This window comes from Palaemon carinicauda, chromosome 35 (genome assembly GCF_036898095.1).
Source record: "Palaemon carinicauda isolate YSFRI2023 chromosome 35, ASM3689809v2, whole genome shotgun sequence".
Lineage (NCBI taxonomy): Eukaryota > Metazoa > Arthropoda > Malacostraca > Decapoda > Palaemonidae > Palaemon > Palaemon carinicauda.
In genome coordinates this window covers 39638804-39656949 of record NC_090759.1, presented here as the reverse complement: position 1 = coordinate 39656949, position 18146 = coordinate 39638804, and the positions used below count along the sequence as shown (strand labels likewise).

Genomic DNA, 18146 nt, shown 5'->3' with positions numbered 1-18146 from the left:
TGGAGGTCTCTCTCTTTTACGATTAATAGATGGTGGGATTCGAGGTTTTTGCACCTTTCCCACTACAGGTGCATCAGGGAAGTTAGTCTCATGTGGAACCTCCATCAGATCAGGCAAGGACATGGCCTGAGAGGTTTGTATTATTTTTTGTAATGGCGGCTGAAGGCTGTACAGCAATGGCAATGACCTAGTGTTAATACACCGTGGTAAAGCCTCAGGAGGTAATATGGTTACCTCGTTATTTGACATTTTGTCAGATAGTATACTTTTTTTTGAGCTATTGGCAGCGCTAGGTTGGTTTGATTTTAATGCCTTAGCATATGTATTTGATTTATTTAATAGTCTTTTGGCATGGGTCACACTTATGTGTTCTAAGTTTGATTTGTTGAGGGCAGCTTCCTCTAACTTATATAGCTCGCAGCTCTTGTCTATGGATTTGTGATTCGAGCTGCAATTTAAACACCTGGCTCCAAGTGCACACTCTGCATGGTAAGATTTGGAGCAAATACCACACATCTTCTCATTTTTGCAAACTTTGGACGGGTGCCCAAATTTAAAACAATTAAAGCATTGCAATGGCTTCTGCTTGATTGAGGGTCTTACTTTAATCCTTTCGTTCTCGATAATAATATGAAAAGGTACATCAGCATCCTGGAACTTAAGGATTATCATTGATGTACCTGGGACTTTATGAACTTTCCATACATTTAATGGACACATGGCCAGTATCTCCTCCTCTGTAAAATCATATAGATCTCTGTTAAAAACTACGCCTCTTCCGTAGCTAAAATTTAGGTGGGGTTTGACATCTAACTTAATGTCATCATTACTTATTTTCATATTGGACAATATTACCGACTGTGTACTGGATTTGGCATGGATAAGGAAACTATTTTTTCCGAAACGAGATATATCGCCTGGTGCAATAGTTCCTACTTTTTTCTGAATCAATTTGCATATTTTAAAATAATTCCCTGTAACCCCCTTTGATTCAGCTATAAGCCACATCGGTGGTTTTGGATTTCTCTGGGAGGGCATGACTAAATCTGCGTCTTTTTCCAACCTATCGGTAGGCCTGTACACATCCAAATCTTTTGGTACCTTATCGCAGAGAGCAGCCGTGACATTCAAGTTATTAATTTTAATATTATTCAAGTTACTTATTGCACTAAATGCTTTGTCATAACTACTATAAGATATCCATGAATCCCAAGTTTCAGCTTCAAGTTTCATCCTTATTTCTTTTATGCATCCATAGCATTCAAATGCTTTACATAGATCATCATAATTTGTCTCTATTGAAATTTGTGTAACATGAAGAATTCGAAGTTTCCTCGCGTTACCCAAATTACTCGATTTTGAAATATCAGTAGAATGGTCCTTTCCCGTTCCGAGGTCCCGTGAGTCCAGAAAAATCCCACGGTAGGCCACCGGTGGTCTGAGACAGGATCAAGGATGAGTTCTTGTTCATATGGATCCTTAACTCCTGCCAAAGGTCCTAGACCCTATACAGTAGGGTCCCGAATTACACGTGTTCTAATTACGCGATTCCTCAATTACGCGATCGATAGTTTTTAAAAATTAATTTTCCTGTATTTGCGAGGAGCATTCTAAATCCGCGAGTCAAGCACCGCGAAGCGTAGGAAATCTATTGTTTTCTTAATTGTATTGGGGGGGGTGATGGTTCCCCGATGTCTGAGAAGGGGGGGGGGGGGAGAATGTGAGAGAAAGATTTCTGTTCAAACATTTTAAGACTAGTTTTGGATGAAAAATGTTAAGGTTTGCCCATCTGTTGTGTGAACTTGTCGCTAGGCCTAGCCTAACTGTCCAACACCTATATGTATAATATTCCATATTTGTACTAATTAATTTTTATACTTACGTTGTGATTATGGTGAAAAATCCTTATTCATTAAACTTTAAATTAAAAACCATCAAAATAAAGACTATTTTATATCATGCTACTGCCAAACATGTCACCACAACCAAACCCATTACTTTGTTTAGTACGTTCCATCGCCGATCATAACGAACTCGCTAACCAATTTTAACAACTGTCTATAGGTTAACTTTTGCGGCAAAAGATATCTTACCAGGTACTATGTAATAATAATGTTATAATTAATGTTTTATTTATCCTTAGAAAATCAAAATATATGAAATATGAGCAATTTTGTTTCGTGTTGTTTTTTTTTTCCTAAAAAAAAGCCTTCTTAAAAGGAAAACGTTTTTTTTTTACGTTTCATCGTCGATCATAAACGCATTTACTCCTGAAAGTGATATTGAAGAGCTTTTACTAAAGATGTTATTATAAATAAAGATTATAAATAGGTGGTAAAATATCTATAATTAAAGTGTAGCAGCATCAAGAAATGTTGGGGTTCGCCCTTTACATAAGAATGTACTGTACATTGGATTAGACAGAACGTAGAAAAAATCAATTAGGGAAAAATCGGTATTCGATATCCTCTTCATCAGCATCGTCATTCGTCAATCGGGCTTTTTATTTATTTTATTCTCAGTCGCTAACTAGTTATCGCACTGCCAAGATCTGCACACATTCCGATAATTCACATTTGAAGGTTTTCTGGGAGAGGATGGATAGAGAAAATACCGAACTATATAAAATGTTTTTTTAACCTGTTAAGCGTCACCCACGTGATAAACCGTTCACCACGATCTACTTGGTACCGCCTTCAACTGTATATTCCGTTCATGACTTTAATTGCCTTTTACAAGCCGTCAGTCTCGTGATGTTACTTTACTCGTATAGTAATTATAGGATCACCACTTGGCAACACTCTCAGCATATGGGGACTGTGAATAGAAACTTATATGATGTCTGGCAACTATTTTTCTGAAGGTAGCTTGATGTTACAAAACTCTGGTTTGAACTGGTTTCCTATCAGTGCGCTCGGGCGTTCATGCATAAGTGGTTATTTGTTGTTCCTTTTGTAATGAAAGGTCTAAAGAGGAAGGTTATTTCTTTAGATGAAATAAATGATATTCTTGTTGTGGAATTTGATAATGATAACCTGTTTGATAATGAGAGCACTAGTTCTGAATCCTCCAGTGATGAGTATATTGAAGAAACAAAGTTTTCTTTCGATGTCGAAAGCGAAAATGACTTCTCATTACCGAATGACTGGACAACGAAATTTCACAAAACTATAAAGGGAAAGGAAACGCCGAGAGAGAGAGAGAGAGAGAGAGAGAGAGAGAGAGAGAGAGAGAGAGAGAGAGAGAGAGAGAGAATAAAGTGGATAAATAATGTACAAATGTATGACGAACATATTTGAAAACTATACAGGAAACGATATGAAGAGAGAGAGAGAGAGAGAGAGAGAGAGAGAGAGAGAGAGAGAGAGAGAGAGAGAGAGAGAGAGAGAGAGAGAGAGAGACCTATCCCTTTCCTTTTGTTGCTTATCCAGGCGTAAGATTTACGATTGAAGATAAAAAGAACCCATTAGAATATTCAGTATTATGTAGCCATTTGAAATTAAATAATAGTAGTATTAATTGTTTTTTTTACTCAACCATTTAATTAATATCCCTACTTTTAACTATAATTACGAATTATAAGCATAAAGAAATTATATTAACTTTGAAAAATTATCATTAGTGAAATGACCGCTCAGGGCAAAAAAAGCGTGATTATCGTACAGCAGCCTAGTGCACACTTGCGCCTAGTGGCCGTGTTTACGTGTGGGAGTGTCATCATGGATATACAGTACTATACTGTAATTTTTAACTATTGCTAGATACGTACTGTATCAAACCTTGAAAACCCTTTTTTGTTTTTTGTATCTATAGGAAATAATTCTACATCATTCGGAAAATACTGAAAACAGTAAGCTATGCATAGTACAGTAGTAAATACTACAGTCATAGAAAATTATCAAAACTTTAACAACTTTTTATTGTTTTATTTATCCATAAAAGAAATTTTGTACAGTATTTTATAAAAAAAAATCTATAAGAAGGATTTCTTACAGTATTGTTAAGATAAAAGCTACAGTATATATATATATATATATATATATATATATATATATATATATATATATATACACATACATACACACACACAGTGTATATACAGTATATATATAGCTAGAAAGCTAGAAATGGAGTGAAAAAAAAATTGACGGGTAGGTTGCTGTTTGCCGCCATGATGTGTTTCGAAATATACGAATTTCCAATTACACGAGGCCTTTCATCGACCAAATTCTCGCATAATTCGGGACCCTACTGTACCTCGCTCAAAGGCAATCCTTAAGGGAGGACGACTGGAGTAGCTAATGGTCCAGGTACCAAAGCATCCGAACCCCTCACCGGTGAAGAATGGCCAATACGCAAGAAAACCTGTGGAGCTGTGGTGAGACCGAAAGATAAAGTTGTGATGAAGCGAAGGAAAGGCTTGCTTTCTGGATGAATGGGGACTTGAAGGTAAGTATCATCCAAGTTGATGGAGACCATCCAGTCCCACAGTCTGACCAACGCTAGAACTGACAGAACTGTCACTCTCCTGAAACTGGATTTTGCCACATAGGTGTTTAAAACTGAGATGTCTATGATGGAGAGCCAAGCACCCAAGGCCTTCAGAACCACAAACATTCATGAGTTCGTAAGTAGAAAATCTTTCCCTACCAGAGCCAGCAACTCCTGTCCCCTGATGGAACTGGGGGCATAACTGTTGAAGCTGAGTGGACAAACAGAAAGGGGAGGTTTAAAAGCAAAAGGGACCTGATATCCAGCTCTCTAAAATTTCACACCACTTTCATGTCAAGCTGACCTACTGTGAGAGACAGGTTCTGACAGGATCCTCCGGGAAAGGTAATGACTCCTATTTCAGAAAAACCTTGCCTTCGTAAGCATCAGACGAAAATCTCCTAGTCTCTCTCTTCCCCTTATCCCTGTCCATACGTCAAGCGACCCTACCCTGTTGTTGGGAAACCCAACATACTAGGAAGCCAAAGTGCTAGAAGATCGAGAAGAGCCAACAGCAACAGCACTAAAATGTGAGGAAAAGGGTAGAAACTCTGGAGCTAGACGTCTTTTATCACAAACCCCACCCCACGAGTGAAGGAAAGGGAACCCCGAGGAGAAGGGCCTGGACAAAGACCTCTGGGCTTCCAAAGCAAAATCTCCCTAACATACCACCACCACCAACACCCAGACAGGACATTCCCATCGAAAAAGAATTCCTATAAATGGGAAGAGGCAAAGTAACGAAACCTTCGATGTTCTGAATGTGAGGAAGGGAGAAGAATGACCTACCTCTTGTTGCCTCAAAGAGACCGAGAAGGGCTGCAAACTAGCAGTAATAGAGTTCTGAGCGAGAGCTCAGTGGCCTGTTAGGAGGGCAGGAGCTCCCTACCAGCCAGCAGTACCTATCACTATCTTGTTAAAGATTTAACAGCCTCATCAAACTGTACTAATAAAGGACTTGGGCTTTTATTTTGTGTAGGAACAATCAAGATTCTACATATAGTAGTGCCCCAGTTTAGTGGACATACTTAAAGAGTTTTTTAAACCCAGAATACCAACCTAAGTTGCTTTAAATCTTACCCTTCAAGGAACTTGATCCAACAGAATTTACTTCAATGAATCTGATCATAGGAGTTGACTGTCTACATTAGTTTCATAAAGTATTATTTTCTCAAGTTTAGTTTTTATTAATATTCAAACCTTTCTTACCTTTACTAGAGAGATGTAAGGTGTATCATATTGCTATCATGTGATAGTTCTTTAAAATTTGATCAAGGCTGGGATCACCCAATACCAAGGGCATTGGGTAAATCAGGATTCACAGGCAATGTTGAATCTTGTCCTCTACATGAAGAATTACCAAGAAGGTCCAGTCCAGGCTGAAGCATAGTGAGGATGGGAGGTTACTTGGTCAGGAGGCTGTAGCCTACTTTTCCATTCAAAGTAAAAGTGTACTGTTGTTTCAAATCCACCCAATATTTACTGTTAACAAATGAACATTTCTTCTTCACTTTTTGCCTCCTTGGCTGTTATATTTTCTGTTGCTCCTTCTGTTCCACCTAACTCTTTTGGTTAACATTAAATTGCAGCATACAGAAAATATGTTTAACGAAGTACTGCCTCCGTCGTTAATGTGCTTCTTAACTGAGTTTCTTCTGTTGTGGTGTACTCTTCTTCTCTTATTCTTCCATATTGAGTCAATGTTATGTCCCTCATCTATGCATCATTCCTTCTCTGGTGCCTCTTGATGCCTTTCCTTAGCAAGTCCCACAGGATATTTTGAAGGGATTGTTGCTCAGTTTTTCTATCTTTGTTCAGGAATTAATAAGATTCCTTTTTGCTACTCAGCTTTACATTTCTCTGCTAGAACACACCGCCACCCGATTTTTCGGTGGACACCTGAAATAAGAGACAAAAAACTTAAGCCACGTACAACTTCAAAAATAATTTACATTTGGACCCAAGTTTCATAATTGAAACAAATTTGCCTGCTTACCAAATATTGCTCAGAGGGAAATACTTGTTTCTTAAAGTAGATCAGTACAGTATTTTGTACATTTTGCTTAGTGGAAATATGAATTTTTGCCTTTGCGAAAAGCTATTCATTTCAGTTGAAAACCTATTTGTTTCTATCTACCTTGAATCCTCGTTAACTAATACTATAAGGTACTATAATTTCAAATTGAATATTTGTACTGTACTCGTAAACAAATAAAATAAAATATGAAATAAAGTACATTACGTAAGCTAAGATTATTCACAATCTTGACAATAATAGCTGGAAAAATATAGTCATGAAAATAAAAGTTTAAAGTATGTCAAATTAAGTATTGGTATTTTGTATTTTTCCTTGCTATATGAACTTGAGTTCTTTAAAATCCCACATTTTTAAATTGGTTTCTATTTTTCATACGTCTGAGAGCTTGAGTCCTTTACTATAGGAGAATGGATAACAGCGATGTTTGAACACAGCAGATAAAACTTATAACAAGGTGTAAACAACTGAGATGTGGTTTACCTGCTGGTAGGGAAGAAGCAACTGCCCCACTGCTAACTCACTGAAAACTCACTTGGATGGGAGACGGGACTTACTTGTGAGCTGGTGCCAGCAGATAGTTTGATTAAAAGACTCAAGTTTGTATAATTATGAAAAATACAAATACAATATCGAGTCTGCCAAATGGTCCTGGAATGCTAGAAGACCTACACAAGTGGCCCTCAGCTCCCTCCAATATATGGAACAGCCAGTTTCTGGCCCAAAATAATTTACGATCCTTGATCTGCAACTCATCCATGATCCGATACGTCAGACCAAAACATGAGGTCAGGCAAACCCGAGCGAAGATCCATCCTTGTTTTGAGACAATATCTCAACGACCACTGGAGGTCCTCCCAACATTGAGGGGAGAAAGCTACCCGAGTCTCTTTGGAAACAATGTGCAACGACTGAAGAAAGGCCAAATGAAGTGACCTCGTTCTGAGATAACCACCTGGGATTCAACTGGATCAGAGAAGCCAGACTCTAGAGAAGAGACCTCCACAACTCCACAAGAAGGCATGAGGCCTCTGATGATAAAAATTCTTCCAAAGGACTCAGAAGCTTGTCTATTCAAGTCTCGGACGGAGAGGCCCTCAAAATCCAGGAGTTCAGAAAAATCCCAAGGTAGGTGGTAGTCTGGGACAGGATCAAGGATTAGTTCTTGTTCACATGGATCCTTAACTCCTGCCAAAGGTCCAGGACCATATCCCTCACTCAAGGGCAATCCTATTGGTGAAGAATGGCCAATACCAGAGCCATTACCCGAGAAAACCTGTGGAGCTGTGGTGAGACCGAAAGACAAGGTTGTGAAGAAGCGAAGGAAAGGCTTGCTTTCTGGATGAATGAGGACTTAAAGGTAAGTATCCTCCAAGTCGATGGAGACCATCCTGTACTACATTCTGATCAACACTAGAACTGACAGAACTGTCACTCTCCTGAAACTGGATTTTGCCACAAATGTGTTTAAAACCGAGATGTCTATGATGGAGAGGCAAGCACCCAAGGCCTTTAGAACCAAAAACATTCATGAGTTTGTAAGTAGAAAATCTTTCTCTACCAGAGCCAGCAACTCCTGTCCCCTGATGGAACTGGGGGCATAACTGTTGAAGCTGAGTGGACAAACAGAAAGGGGAGGTTTTAAAGCAAAAGGGACCAGATATCCAGCACTCTAAAATTCCACACCTCTTTCATGCTAAGCTAACCTACTGCGAGAGACAGGCTCTGACAGGATCCTCCGGGAGAGGTAACAACTCCTATTTACGAAAAATGTTATTTTCATTAGTAAAATAAATTTTTGAATATACTTACCCGATGATCATGTAGCTGTCAACTCTGTTGCCCGACAGAAATCTACGGTCGGGATACGCCAGCGATCGCTACCCAGGTGGGGGTGTACTCAATAGCGCCATCTGTGAGCAGGTACTCAAGTACTTCTTGTCAACAAGAACTCAATTTTCTCCTCGGTCCACTGGTTCTCTATGGGGAGGAAGGGCGGGTTCTTTAATTCATGATCATCGGGTAAGTATATTCAAAAATTTATTTTACTAATGAAAATAACATTTTTCAATATTAATCTTACCCGATGATCATGTAGCTGATTCACACCCAGGGTGGTGGGTGGAGACCAGCATACATGTTAACAAAGAAGCTAAGTATCCCGTATTTCATTTTATTAGTTATTCAAAATAACAAACATAAAATAAATAAGTACCTGGTAAGGAAGTCGACTTGAACCATTACTCTGCCTTTTTTAAGTACGTCTTCCTTACTGAGCCTAGCGGTCCTCTTAGGATGCTGAACGACTCCTAGGTGCTGAAGTATAAAGGGCTGCAACCCATACTAAAGGACCTCATCACAACCTCTAATCTAGGCGCTTCTCAAGAAAGAATTTGACCACCCGCCAAATCAACCAGGATGCTTCCGGACAACCCAGAAATATTTCAAGAGAAAGATTAAAAAGGTTCTGGAATTAGGGAATTGTAGTGGTGGAGCCCCCACCACTACTGCACTCGTTGCTACGAATGGTCCCAGAGTGTAGCAGTTCTCGTAAAGAGACTGGACATTCTTAAGATAAAAGACGCGAACACTGACTTGCTTTTCCAATAGGTTGCGTCGATTATACTTTGCAGAGATCTATTTTGTTTAAAGGCCACGGAAGTTGCGACAGCTCTAACTTCGTGTGTCCTTACCTTCAGCAAAGCTTGGTCTTCCTCATTCAGATGGGAATGAGCTTCTCGTATTAACAGTCTGATAAAATAGGATAAAGCATTCTTTGACATAGGCAAAGATGGTTACTTAACTGAACACCATAAAGCTTCAGACGGGCCTCGTAAAGGTTTTTTTTTTTTTTTTTTTTTTTTTTTTTTTTTTTTTTTTTTTTTTTTTAAAGAACTTAAGAGCTCTTACAGGACATAAGACTCTTTCTAGTTCATTACCAACCATACGATAAGTTTGGAGTATCGAACGATATTGGCCAAGGCCGAGAAGGCAGCTCGTGTTTGGCTAGAAAACCAAGTTGTAGAACATGTAGCCGTTTCGGATGAGAATCCTATGTTCTTGCTGAAGGCATGAATCTCACTGACTCTTTTGGCTGTGGTTAAGCATATCAGGAAAAGAGTCTTAAAGGTGAGATCTTTCAGGGAGGCTGATTAAAGTAGTTCGAACCTGTCTAACATAAGGAATCTTAGAACCACGTCTAAATTCCAACCAGGTGTAACCAAACGACGCTCCTTCGTGGTCTCAAAAGACTTAAGGAGGTCCTGTAGATCTTTATTGTTGAAAAGATCTAAGCCTCTGTGACGGAAGACTGATGCCAACATGCTTCTGTAACCCTTGAAAGTGGGAGCTGAAAGAGATCGCTCTTTTCTCAGATATAAGAGGAAGTCAGCTATTTGAGTTACAGAGGTACTGGTCGAGGATACGGATACTGACTTGCACCAGTTTAGGAAGATATCCCACTTGGATTGGTAGACTCTAAGGATGGATGTTCTCCTTGCTCTAACAATCTCTCTGGTTGCCTCCTTCGAAAAACCTCTAGTTCTCGAGAGTCTTTCGATACTCTGAAGGCAGTGAGACGAAGAGCGTGGAGGCCTTGGAGTACCTTCTTACGCTTGGCAGATGTAGCCGGTCCACCTTTAGGGGAAGAGTTCTGGGAACGTCTACTAGCCATCGAAGTACCTCGGTAAGTTATTCTCTCGCGTGTTAACTTTGTCCCATCGTGAGAGGCGAACTTCTGCAGTACCTTGTTGACAATCTAGAACGGAGGGAATGCATATAGATCTAGATGATACTAATCTAGTAGAAAGGCATCTAAAAGAACCACTGCTGGGTCCGGGATAGGTGAGCAAAGTATTGAGAGCCTCTTGGACATCGAGGTTGCGAAGAGATCTATGGTTGGATGGCCCCAGGAGACCCAAAGTCTCTTGCATACATCTCTGTGGAGGGTCCAATATGTTGGAATTATTGTCCCTTCCTACTGAGACAAACTGCTAAGACATTCAAGTTGCCTTGGAAGAAATTTGTTACTAGTGAAAAGTCTAGACCTGTTGAACAGGAGAGGAGGTCACTAGCGAACTCGCACCATGTCAGAGAGTAGGTCCCTCCTTGCTAGGAGATGAACATCAAAGCAGGGAGTTGTCCGTGTTGACCTCCATGACTTCGTCTTGAAGGAGAGACCTGAAGCTTTCCCAGGTCAGACTTACTGCCAGAAGCTTCTTGCAGTTAAAATGCATTGTCCTTTGACGCGCGTTCCATAATCTCGAGCATTCCCTACCGCCTAAGGTCGCACCCCAGCCTACGTCCGATGCGTCTGAGAAGAGAACGTGGTTGGGAGTCTGAACAGTCAGGGGAAGACCCTATAAAAGGTTGATAAAGTCCTTTCCTCAGGTTAGACCAGACTTATCTTCCGGAAACCGGGATCGAGACCGCTTCTAGCGTCTAGTCCTTTTCCAGTGAAGAGCTAGATGAAACCGAAGAGGACGGAGGTGTAGTCTTCCAAGTGACACCAAATGCACCGCGGATGACAGTGTCCTAACCAGACTCATCCACAGCCTGACAGGGCTGTATTCCTTCTTCAGCATCTTCTGGATGGATAGCAGGGCTGGGGATTGATCTTCTTGTTCAGCCATGTCCTCATCAGAGGGTTCCTCATCCGAAACTGATGAGGAAACGGCAACAGAGTGGGCAACGTCTGACTCGCTGAATCCGGTCGCACTGGTGGATGCGTGACGGAGCCGGACACAAGATCATGGTACTGCTGCACAGTCTGTGAACTGTCAACCATGGGGAAGCGAGGAAGAACAGCGACAACCCGAAACTGTCTAGACTGTCTGGGTAGTACAGACAACCCCTTATCGGGTTGCTGAGGTTGCCGCACTGCGTCACAACAAGACACCTCTGCTGGTTGTTGAACGTCTTCCCAGTGACACACTGAACGTCCACAACCACCTCCAAGAGTAGCATAACATCAACGTGCGACTGTCAACCCACACTGGGTCGCACCGGTGGAGGAACCATCTCAACTGGCGGACGTGAGTAGGATACCTCAGCGTCCGTAAAAAAATCCTCTATCAAGGACTAAGCTTGGACTGCATGTCTTGCAACCAAGCCCAAGGTCTAACTTGTGTGGGGAAGCCTCAACTCCTGCCTGACTAGTTTGCTGCTGGCGAGTGGTGGTAACCACAGTGTGTTGCGGAGGCTGACACACCGTGTCAAAACACGGCAGCTTGTGGTAGCTCCCGCACGGCAACGGAGTGCTCTGTGTGTGGGAGTCATCATACATCTGGCAGGGTTGACTGTGCATGGGTGGAGGAGCTCTCACAACAAGAGTGTGAGAGCAGGAAGCCATGCCGGGCGCACAACCGTGGGAGGTGTAGGCCCACGGGTGCATCGTCAACCTTCTCCGCAGTCGGAGTGTGGGAGCTGGCAACAACAAAAGCAGAGTGCTGGTGCGTGGGAGGGGCTGCGGTGGGTTGAGGAGCATGCGGTATGGTATGCAGAGCATGCTGTAAGGTATGCAGAGCATGCTGTATGCAGAGCATGCTGTAAGGTATGCAGAGCATGCTGTATGCAGAGCATGCTGTAAGGTATGCAGAGCATGCTGTAAGGTATGCAGAGCATGCTGTAAGGTATGCAGAGCATGCTGTATGCAGAGCATGCTGTAAGGTATGCAGAGCATGCTGTAAGGTATGCAGAGCATGCTGTATGCAGAGCATGCTGTAAGGTATGCAGAGCATGCTGTATGCAGAGCATGCTGTAAGGTATGCAGAGCATGCTGTAAGGTATGCAGAGCATGCTGTAAGGTATGCAGAGCATGCTGTATGCAGAGCATGCTGTAAGGTATGCAGAGCATGCTGTAAGGTATGCAGAGCATGCTGTAAGGTATGCAGAGCATGCTGCATGGGCTGCGGAGAATGCCGCATAGTGCTGGAACCCGGCAGCTCTACACAACCTTCCCACTGCTGATGCGGTAGCTCACGCATGTTAGCAGATGGTGCAGCAAGAACATGCGTCTGGCAGGGTGGACTGCGCATCTGGGAGCAGGCAGCCGCAGTATCTGCTGAGCGCACAACCTCGGCGGGTTGTAGGTTAACAGGCTGCATTGTCAACCTTCCAGCATGATACTCCTGCATGAAGGAGCAAGCTGAGACTGTATAGTCTGCAGCATGGACCACTAGGGTCTATGAAAGACAACAACAAACGGAGCTACTGTCCGTTGTGACTGAGGGTCTAAAACAGCTGGTGCGGCAACAGACGGAGTTACTGCCTGTTGCGGTACCACCTAGCCTCTCTTAGGAGGTGTGCAGTTGTCGTACTGCAGCGAGTCCGAACTGACCCAGTGGCTACACCTAGGCCGTTGGACTTGCGCGGAAGGGACCGACTTGCACTTAAAAGCTGCAAGATTTGGTCCATGGTTTCTGCGAGAAACCTCTTCCGCAGACGAGGAATAAATGGGCTCTCTCGTCTTTGTGTGGGTGGGGTGATCACGTCGGCAACGTGTGTAGATACACCCGAAACCACGGAGGGAAACGTCTGTTCGTCGATCAAGGCCTGAGGAACCCATAAGTCCTTCGACATTACTTCTCCCCTGGGCTTGGGAGCTTGTAAGAGGTATCGGACTAGGTGAACAACTGGCACGAACAGACGAACCCTCGAACGCAACACTGTAACACTTTGCGCATATCACTTTATCACTTTTGATTTTCTGTTTGCACTTATTTCACTGAACTCGAAACTTTAAGTGGTTTGTACCTGAAACACGCAATCCTATCCTTCATTAAAAGGTAGTAATTGCGAAAACAGTATTACAATGTAACAGACAAACATAATGAAAGATAAAGAATTCAGTGGCTGGAAAAGAGACTAAACACTAGATCAAATAAACTACGTTTAAAATCTCTCACCGCATAAAGCCTGGGAACAAGAATAAAACTCTAGAAACGTTTTACTGTACCTTCTTCCCCTATATTGACTAGGGAGAAGAGCAAAAAACGAGAACAACGTTACCCGCTTGAACGAAACGTTTATCCTCCTCTCTCTCCCTCCGACTCTATCTCTCTCTCTCTCTCTCTCTTGACTTAGAACCTGAGAGATGAGCCCAATTATATATATCGTTAAAACATATTATTTGTTAAAGGAAAAAAACTGAAAGGTTTCCCAAATAAAAAGTTCCTTTATTAGAATTACAACCATTTAAGCTAAGAAAGAATGAACGAAACGCTAGAATCGGTTTACTCTTACTGCAACGTGAAACCGTGAAAAACTCTCTCTCTATCGTAACGATAGAGCGCAAGTTGAACGTTCTGAACGTCAACAACTGCGGAGACTAAACAAAACGTTAGTTCAACTTTGAAAAAGTACGAGACTATCAAAGAAATTCTTTCAAAAACATTAAAATTAAAATAGCATAAATTCTTAACAGGAAAAACGATATGACTGGCTCAATGTTATAAAATAAATCTACAACTTTGTTAAGCAAAAAGTGAAAGAGAGTCTATACTCTCTTCGACACCAACACTTCCGTCTAAGGGAAGGGTCGGCCATTTAAAAGTGAAAGAGAGTCCATACTCTCTTCGTCACCATAATTAAATCAAATTAATTCCAAAAGCTTGCTAAGCTAATGATAAAGCTTCCTGAATAGCGAAGGCTAAACTCTAGAGCAAATACATCACCAAATCGTGAACAATAACTCCAGAATCAACAGCGTATCCAAGTAGGTCTAGCCGGTGGCACGACAGAGGAAAAATTGAGTTCTTGTTGACAAGAAGTACTTGAGTACCTGCTCACAGATGGCGCTGTTGAGTACACCCCCACCTGGGTAGCGATCGCTGGCGTATCCCGACCGTAGATTTCTGTCAGGCAACAGAGTTGACAGCTACATGATCATCGGGTAAGATTAATATTGAAAAACCTTGCCTTCGTGAGCAGCAGATGAAAATTTCCTAGTCTATCCCTTCTCCTTACCCGTCCGTACTCCAAGCGACCCTACCCTGTTGTTGGGAAACATAACATACTAGGAAGACAAAGTGCTAGACGATCAAGAAGAGCCAACAGCAACAGCACTAGAATGTGAGGAAAAGGGTTGAAGCTCTGGAACTATAGGTCTTTTTTACACACCCCACCCCACGAGTGAAGGAAAGGGAACCCCGAGGAGAAGAGCCTGGACAAAGACCTCGGCCCTTCCAAAGCAAGATCTCCCTAACATACCACTAACACCCACACAGGACATTCCTATCGAAAAAGAATTCCTCCAAAGGGGAAGAGGCCAGGAAACGAGACCTTCGATGTTCCGAATGTGAGGAAGGGAGAAGAATGACCAGCCTCTTGTTGCCTCAAAGTGACCAAGAAGGGCTGCATACTAGCAGCAATAGAGTTCTGAGCGAGAGCTCAGTGGCCTGTCAGGAGGGCAGGGGCTCCCTGCCACCCAGCAGTACCTATCGCCATCTCGTTAAAGATTTAACAACCTCATCGAACAATACTATTTAAGGACTTGGGCTTGCATTCGTGTAAGAACAATCAAGAATTTACATATAGTAGTGCCCCAGTTTAGTGGACATACTGGGTGAATTAACATGCCCCTTTAAAAAAGTTTTTTAAACTCGTAATACCAACCTAAGTTCCCTTAAACCTCACCATTCAAGGAACTCGACCAAAAAGAATTTAGTATTCACACTTACTTTAATGAATCTTAGCACATGAGTTGACTGTCTACATTAGTTTCATAAAATATAATTTTCTTAAGTTTAGTTTTTATTAGTATTCAAATCTTTCTTACCTTTACTATTGAGATGTTATCATAATATGATAGTTCTTTAAAATTTGATCAAGGCTGGGATCACCCAATACCAAGGGCATTGGATAAATCAGGATTCACAGGCAATGTTGAATCTTGTCCTCTACATGAAGAATTACCAAGAAGGTCCAGTCCAGGCTGAAGCATAGTGAGGATGGGAGGTTACTTGGTCAGGAGGCTGTAGCCTACTTTTCCATTCAAAGTAAAAGTGTACTGTTGTTTCAAATCCACCCAATATTTACTGTTAACAAATGAACATTTCTTCTTCACTTTTTGCCTCCTTAGCTGTTATATTTTCTGTTGCTCCTTCTGTTCCACCTAACTCTTTTGGTTAACATTAAATTGCAGCATACAGAAAACATGTTTAACGAAGTACTGCCTCCGTCGTTAATGTGCTTCTTAACTGAGTTTCTTCTGTTGTGGTGTACTCTTCTTCTCTTATTCTTCCATATTGAGTCAATGTTATGTCCCTCATCTATGCATCATTCCTTCTCTGGTGCCTCTTGATGCCTTTCCTTAGCAAATCCCACAGGATATTTTGAAGGGATTGTTGCTCAGTTTTTCTATCTTTGTTCAGGAATTAATAAGATTCCTTTTTGCTACTCAGCTTTACATTTCTCTGCTAGAACACACCGCCACCCGATTTTTCGGTGGACACCTGAAATAAGAGACAAAAAACTTAAGTCACATACAACTTCAAAAATAATTTACATTTTGACCCAAGTTTCATAATTGAAACAAATTTGCCTGCTTACCAAATATTGCTCAGAGGGAAATACTTGTTTCTTAAAGTAGACCAGTACAGTACAGTATTCTGTACATTTTGGTTAATGGAAATATGAATTTTGCCTTTGAGAAGCTATTCATTAACTAATACTATAAGGTACAATAATTTCAAATTGAATATTTGTACTGTACTCGTAAACAAATAAAATAAAATATGAAATAAAGTACATTACGTAAGCTAAGATTATTCACAATCTTGACAATAATAGCTGGAAAAATATAGTCATGAAAATAAAAGTTTAAAGTATGTCAAATTAAGTACTGGTATTTTGTATTTGTCCTTGCTATATCAACCTGAGTTCTTTAAAATCCCAAATTTTTAAATTGATATGACAAATTCGGAGATAATTTGTATTTTTCCTAACCATATAAACCTTAGCTATTTACATTGGATTTACTTTCGGCGTAGCTGAAATTGATGAGCCAATAGATTTTAACGAGGGTTAAACTACCCCCGCGCTAGTTAGCGAAGGTAGGGGAAGGGGTAGCTTGCTACCCCTCCCCCCCCCCCCTCACACCGGTGATTTGCTTCACTTCACTTAGAGGTAGGACTTGACTTGGGGGACAGGGATGGCAGGCAAATATGTGTAAATAGCTAAGGTTTGTATGGTTAGGAAAAATACAAATTATCTCCGAATTTGTCATTTGTTCCGTAACCGAAATACAAACCATGCTATTTACATTGGGTGACTTACCCCTTAGGAAGGGTGGAAAGTCCCCAGCCTTACTGACTTTGGCTTCACCCAGGGACTCCGACTCCAAGTGAGTAGCACTCGAGAAAAGGAGTCCCTGCACCTCACAAGTTCCTCGCTTCGCGAGGAACGTGTGGCCTACATAAGTTGTGTGTGGAGGAAAGAGCGTGACTCGTCCTATGAAGTTGACCTTGAGACCTTTAGATAGGAATCTAGGATAGGACGTTCCCAATACCACCTCGTCAGGGTATGGGGGACGCAACAGTATTAAGCTTAATACTAGGAGCACAAAGAAGCATGGGTTACCTGCAGAGGTCGAGGTCAGCTATGCGAGGACCAGGATGCTGCTTCCCCAAGAGAGGGGAGGATGAAGAAAGAAGTAAGGGTCAGACATACTCTTTCATTCACGCAGACTAAGACCGGGTAACAACGCCCTCAACCTACTGCTACTTGTCCAAAAAGGAGCCTGAGGTTAGACCAGCTGTTGTGCAGCCACCACAGGGCCGATAGAAAACGTATCGAGGCTCCTGTGGGTCACGTCTTGCAGGTAATGGGCTGTGAAGGTCGTCGGACGCTTCCAGACCCCAGCTTGAAGTACCTGCGTCACAGAGAAGTTTCTCTTGAAGGCCAGGGATGTAGCAACACCCCTTGACATCGTGTGCCCTAGGGCGACGTGACGGAGGAGGGTCTGGATTCAAGGCATGGTGGATAACCCTTCGAATCCAAGCTGAGATGGTGTTCCTGGTGACCCTCCTCTTAGTCCTGCCTGTGCTCACAAACAAAGCTCGCACTTGAGGACGGACTGCAGCCGTTCTCTTCAAGTAGTGCCTCAGACACCTCACTGGACATAGTAGCAGCTGGTCTGGGTCGCTTGTTACAGAACGGAGACTCGCGATCCTGAAAGAGTCGAAGCGAGGATCCGGCACTCCATGATTCTGAGTCTTGGCAACAAACTCAGGGACGAACCTGAACGTTACCTCCTCCCATCCCCTTGAATGGGCGATGTCGTACGAGAGAACTTGAAGTTCACTAACCCGCTTGGCCGGAGCCAAAGCGAGTAGGAAAGCCGTCTTCCAAGTCAGGTGGCGATCGGAGGCCTGGCGTAATGGTTCGAAGGGAGGTCTCTTAAGAGCCCTGAGGACTCGAACCACGTTCCAAGGAGGAGGTCTCACTTCTGACTGGGGGCAGGTAAGCTCATAGCTACGTATGAGTAAAGAGAGTTCTAGCGATGAAGAAATATCCACGCCCTTCAGCCTGAAGGCCAAGCTTAAGGCTGAGCAATAGCCTTTTACTGCCGAGACAGAAAGGCGCATTTCTTCCCCCAGATAAACGAGGAAGTCCGCTATTG

The 18146-nt window shown here is 42.2% G+C and overlaps 1 long non-coding RNA gene across 1 annotated transcript in view; it reads right to left on the bottom strand.

Annotated features, from left to right (window-relative positions):
* Window positions 1-5704: 5704 nt before the first annotated feature.
* The window catches only part of LOC137627422 (uncharacterized), a 44431-nt gene continuing 31989 nt past the window's right edge, over window positions 5705-18146 (bottom strand). Inside the window, exons 2-3 of the long non-coding RNA XR_011041161.1 lie at window positions 15303-15978; window positions 5705-6390 (exon numbers count right to left, since the gene is read on the bottom strand). This is a non-coding gene — a long non-coding RNA (uncharacterized lncRNA). The remainder of the gene's footprint in view (window positions 6391-15302; window positions 15979-18146) is intronic.